Genomic DNA, 5,577 nt, shown 5'->3' with positions numbered 1-5,577 from the left:
TGGCTTACTGGGCCACTTACTGCAACAGAGCCCTCATTAACAAAACGAGTTACACCTGTGCTTGTCTTGAAGAGATGTGTAACAGTATATGGAAACACTATTAATATTGGTCAATATCAACTTTAAAGTGATACTTTTACTACCAGTTTGTGTTTTTCAGCCACCTATCTTAAACACGTGACTCCTGTTCACATGTAGGATTGGACGTATAGTTTAAAAGACATTTCCTCTCAACACACGCAGTTCTCTAACTCGTACTAATTACGTTTTTCAGCTCAATCGTGGGAGACACCGGCCACTGCAAGCAACCAGAGTCCAAACCCCAACAACCCAGCGGAGTACTGCTCCACCATCCCCCCTCTGCAGCAGGCCCAGGCCTCTGGGGTGCTTAGCTCTCCTCCTCCTACCGTCATGGTGCCTGTGGGAGTCCTGAAACAGCCTGGCAATGAGGGTACAACCTTTACCAAGAATAAAAATGCTCTTAGCACTTTATTTTTTAGCCTTTTACAGTGACATTCTGTCCCCACTTCTTTAAAGTGCTTCTACGTTTACTGCATTCGATTTTGTGTAACCTTGTGTTGTTTCACTGTGTCTGATGGTCAACCAACACATTAAGATAAACTGATTTTTATACGTATGTCTCATCTTTAGGGTCCCTGTCACGAGAGCAGAGGAGGGTGTGGTTTGCTGATGGGGTCCTACCTAACGGAGACACAGCAGAGTCCCCCAAACCTCCGAGCTCCAGCCCAGCGCCCTCCCAGTCACTGGCCATCTCCACGTATTCAAACAAATCCTCCACTTCTGAATCCTCAGAGGTGGGCTGGGCATGAAAAACATGCACCCAAAGTTAATGCTATTAGCTCAGCTCGTACGGTCAACTTAGCTACTCTGCAGTTAGCTGAAGGAAGCCACAAAGAACTCTTTCTGTGGGAGTCTTGGTGGTTTATTGGCTGGGTCACGGACTGCAGTAAGAATGCAGTAAACAGAGTTCAAAGGAAACATTCCTTGCTTGCTTAAGCAGAATTAGAAATCCCAGTAGACTTAAATGCTTAAATAGTTTAATGTTTGACTCAACAAATAACAGAACAGTAAGTTGGATGTGGTTGTTGCTGTACACTCATTGGACTTGAATGCCACCTGTCAGGATGATTCATGGCCTAGTGAACAGAATGATTGTTAGAAGCATTTTAAATGGCTTCAACTCGTATGGCGATGAAGCTACGCAGACGAGTATAAAATCCGACTTTCACATGAACTCAGCAGTGCGTGGATTTGAATTTGCTGCCAAAGATTCATCAGTTCACCAGTGGTGGACAGTTGAAGTACAGAGGGTCATACTGTGCTTCTCTAACTGTTTTCATGGTTTACAGTCTTAATAAAAGTGACTTAAAGGCAAGAGTGAGAGAGCAGTTCGGTAGGAACGGTAGGAATTTTTAAATGGACCTCCATCAATTTCACATGTCAAAATCAATTTACTTGTCACAGCGACTATTAATTTATAACAGAAAGCTTGTGTTACAAAACTGGACTTGCATAGAGTTTGAAAGAAAGTTGTATCCAGTGTTTGTGAGCGAGTTTCACTTTGTACTAGGAACTAAAAGTCAGCATCAAATTTGTATCTCAGAAGTGTCTTCAAACAATGTCAACCTAATTTGTAAAACGTTAAATTATCCCTATGTGCCTATTTACAAAGACTCTTATTCCTGGCCACCTAAAGGATGTAAGTCCCACATTTTCCCTCCTTCTAGACTCCTTTTAGGCCTTCACCAACTCCTCTTTAGCTGCTAAATGCTCCATTATTTTTACCAGCTAGTCACTAACTCACTAGCTGCCTGCTGCTGAAACAGGGTTGATAAGAGAGATTGAAAGTAAACAAAGAAAATAGTAAAAATGTGGGCTCTAAAACTAAAACGGTGAGCTGAAAGATGCAATAAAGCTTCATAGTAGAGGACTGCAGAGTCGTGTGTACAGATAGTGATTAGTGCAGGAAATCGGTAGCACTAAATGGACTTTTAAGTACACCAATTCAGGGCATAAAGTATTTTCTTCTATCACAGTCATTTATGTAACAAATAGATTTTCAACAATGCAACCTGACAGTGTAGAAATACTTTCCAACACTGCTGGTAATTCCTATAAATAACTGCTGTGTAATGGGTTTCTTAGCCAAAAGAAACAAAGAAGCTATGCAGTAACTATTCTGCTTCCTCCTGTTTTATTTATACGTATAATGTTCAGATGTGTACCAAAAACCACAGCCGTGAAAACCCTTTTGGATACTGCCACTCTACTGTTACATCTCACTGTGCGTTTATAACCTACATCTAACGCTACACTCCTCCCCTCCTCTCCCCTCCTCTCCCTCCACAGGCAGCACATACCCCAGTTGCCCAGGTGGGCAGCCCCGTGGGCAGCTCCCTCAGCCTGATCCCGGAGGACGGGCTCCCTCCCATCCTCATCTCCACCGGAGTCAAAGGAGGTACGGGAGGCCACATCACAGGTGCTTGCCCTCATCCTCACCATCCTGCTGCCTCCTCATTGCTCCGTCAGCTGCTGTGTTTGTGCTTGTTAAAGTGTTTTCCCACGTGCTTTATATCACGGCTCATGTTTCGACCACTCATTGCCAACGGACGGGGGGGGGGTGTTTGTTCACGGGAGCGCAGAGAAGATGTTTTTAAAGAGTCGGGAGGGTCTCTAGATGTTTGTTCTGATCATTTCCTTCTCTGACCTCACATCCACCCTCTCTCATCCTCGGTTCTCTCCTGTCCGTTCATCCAACTTCACCTTGACTCCTCCCTCCACCTCCCTCTCCTCCTTCTGCTCCACCTGCAGACTATGCAGTGGAGGAGAGGCCGTCAGAGATCGTCCTCATGCAGCAGCTCGAGGAGGGAGGCCCAGACCCCCTGGTCTTCGTACTCAATGCTAACCTGCTCGCCATGGTCAAACTTGTCAACTGTGAGTTACCCAGTCGGTGTCTTTAAGCAGCGATTTAAGGCATTAATGAGATGGAATTTTATAAAATACAGGTCAAACTTTATTCCCACAAGGACATTTTGGAGGAGCAAAAATCAGTGCTACTTTTAAATTATTGATTTCACGATGAACTAAGGAAAATGGAGAATACATATTTGTACTGTATAAAATTTTAATTGGTCCTGATTAAGCCTTTGTCTTGTGAATTATTGAGTAGATGTACCCAAACATACCCAAAATTCACATATTTCTTTTTTATAACCCTTTTCAAATTCAGCAGATCTCTCCCCACAGTCCACAAGCTTTCTGCTCGGCTCTGAACAACAATAACTTCTTATTGCAGCCAGGATTTCTGTCAGATGACGTTAAATTACATTCAACTTACTTTGTAGTTTGCCAAGATGTGCTGTTGTTGTGATGTTAGTTATAGTAGCAGGTCAGTCGAGGATCACTGAGCTGCCTCTGGGAAACCGACACGTCGTCTCTGCACGTTAGTTACGACAGTTCAATAACAAACAACACAGCTAACGTTACTCACATTTACATCTCACATCTGTATCATAATATTCGTCATGATATCGGATTCCTCCAGAATTTCTTACCTCACCTTTTTTAACAGCCTTTTGTAATTCAGACAAAGGAGTCAGTTGTGTAAATGTTTGTTATGGCTTCATAGAGACATGATAGGACGAGTTGTGGAAAGAGGCCACACAATATTCGGCAGCTAGGGGCCAACGGCGTTCAGTGGGGAGTGTAAATATAATGAGACGAGGGAAGAGGTGTGTTTGAGGAAACTTGTTTTGCTGTTGAAATGTTAATTTCTTTACTTGTTGGCCACCGTGAGCGTTCACCTCTCACACTGAATTCACTAATACAGCATCAAATTAATTTAATAATTGATGAGAGAATTCTGCTGCCCGTCGTATCGGTTGCAACAGTGCACAACGGTAGAGTTACAGGACGTTAAATTGGGACCTTAGCTCACAAGTTGTATGTGTGTGTTTTGCTGGAAATTCGTCCGTGCAGTTGGCAGGGATGAGATTTTTAAATCAAAAGAGGGAGACAGCTTGTCTGATTATTATTATTACTTGTAAAATCCCTTTTAAAGACTGATCTGAGAAAAAGAAGAAGAAGAAAAACTTGAGTATTATAGTGTAGTTCTCCTAACAAGAAGGGACAAGATGTTACAACAAGAAGAATATTTAATCCTGTGCTGGTGGAGATTCAGTTCAGACTTGTTCTGGAAGTGTTAAAAAGGTTTCCAGGTCTGAATTAGTAAGATTTCTGTCATGACTTTTAAATAAAAGTGAGAATTCATCAAATATTCATCACATTGACACACTGAAAGTATCTTATGAAATGTTTATGGCTCTGCTGTAACTTGGCAACTGCTGTATCTCCTGCATGTCTGATATGATAGAGCTCCTGTTCTTTCAACCCACAGATGTAAACAGGAAGTGTTGGTACGTGACGACCAAGGGCATGCACGCCGTCGGCCAGGCAGAGGTGGTCATTCTCCTCCAGTGTCTGCCTGACGAGAAGACCATCCCTAAAGACATCTTCACCCACTTTGTGCAGCTCTACCAGGAGGCCCTCAGTGGTAAGACCACAACCAACAGCTCCACCAGGAGGCACACTGTGAAATTAGTCCACCTCCACCGTGGGCTCCTCTTGGGGCAGATGGCAGATCATTAGTAGTCCTGTGTAGAGGCCCACAGGTGAGTCCACCTGTCTTCAGTCAGGTGCCGTCCAGTTAAAAATGAGCCAAAGTAATGTAGTATAATGTAAGAGGAAAATGTTCCAGCTCTACTTTCCGTTCCGTGGAGACGACAGGTGCACCTAGTCGTCCTCTATTTGGAAACCAGGTTACCGTCCACGGCTGCTGAACTGTATCTCAGCCTTTTTCATGATAAATGGTCCAAACATTAGCGTCCCGCTGTCAGGTCGCCTCCCTCCCGGCGTGACACCTCGCTACCGCTTGTCTTGCGTTTTTAACTCCGTATGCTGCAGAGCAGAATCGGCTAATATCGGGTGACTTTGACTGCTTGCTCCCCTCGGGCTGTTTCCTCTTTCATATTCACACTGGAGCACTTTCAGCCTGGTGGAAAGGAGCCATATTGTGTGTGTCGTTCTTGATTAACTCGCCGTCAGTCAGGTCTCGGGGAGAAAATGCTGGCTTTAGCAAGTCCTCAGCCACCGAGCTTTTGTCATGCCATTACAGTTATTGCGTTATGTGGCATCTAAAGCCGGCGATCCCTCCCACAGATAATTAGTAACATGAACCCTTTGTTGGTAATATGAGGTTGTAGGGCGAGCAGGCGAGATACGTTTATATTCATGGCTGTAGAACTTAATACAGACTAAGCAAAGCTCCTCATCCACACAGTAATCCCAGGAATACACTGACAGCCTCTGCCTGTCATATCTGCCTCCATTTTGAGGATGAGACCTCAGTTTTCTCTTTTTTTTTTTCACCTTTATCTTCTCATTCATATTTATCTCCTTGACGTCATTCCCTGCTTTTTATACTTCCCCCCCCCGCAAACCCCCTATTATATTACTCCTCATTTCTCCCCCACTACCCTGCTGCGGCTCCCCTCTTCT

General features: G+C 44.0%; 1 protein-coding gene across 1 annotated transcript in view; it reads right to left on the bottom strand.

Moving 5' to 3' along the window:
* Positions 1-5,577, bottom strand: part of zfyve9a (zinc finger, FYVE domain containing 9a) — a gene marked incomplete in the record, with an annotated part of 22,223 nt that overhangs the window by 5,933 nt on the left and 10,713 nt on the right.

The sequence above is a fragment of the Morone saxatilis genome, unplaced genomic scaffold (assembly GCF_004916995.1).
Source record: "Morone saxatilis isolate NCDOM2014 unplaced genomic scaffold, NCSU_SB_2.0 Contig23, whole genome shotgun sequence".
NCBI lineage: Eukaryota > Metazoa > Chordata > Actinopteri > Moronidae > Morone > Morone saxatilis.
The sequence above is the reverse complement of the archived record's forward strand: the minus strand, read 5'-3'. Positions and strand labels throughout refer to the sequence as shown.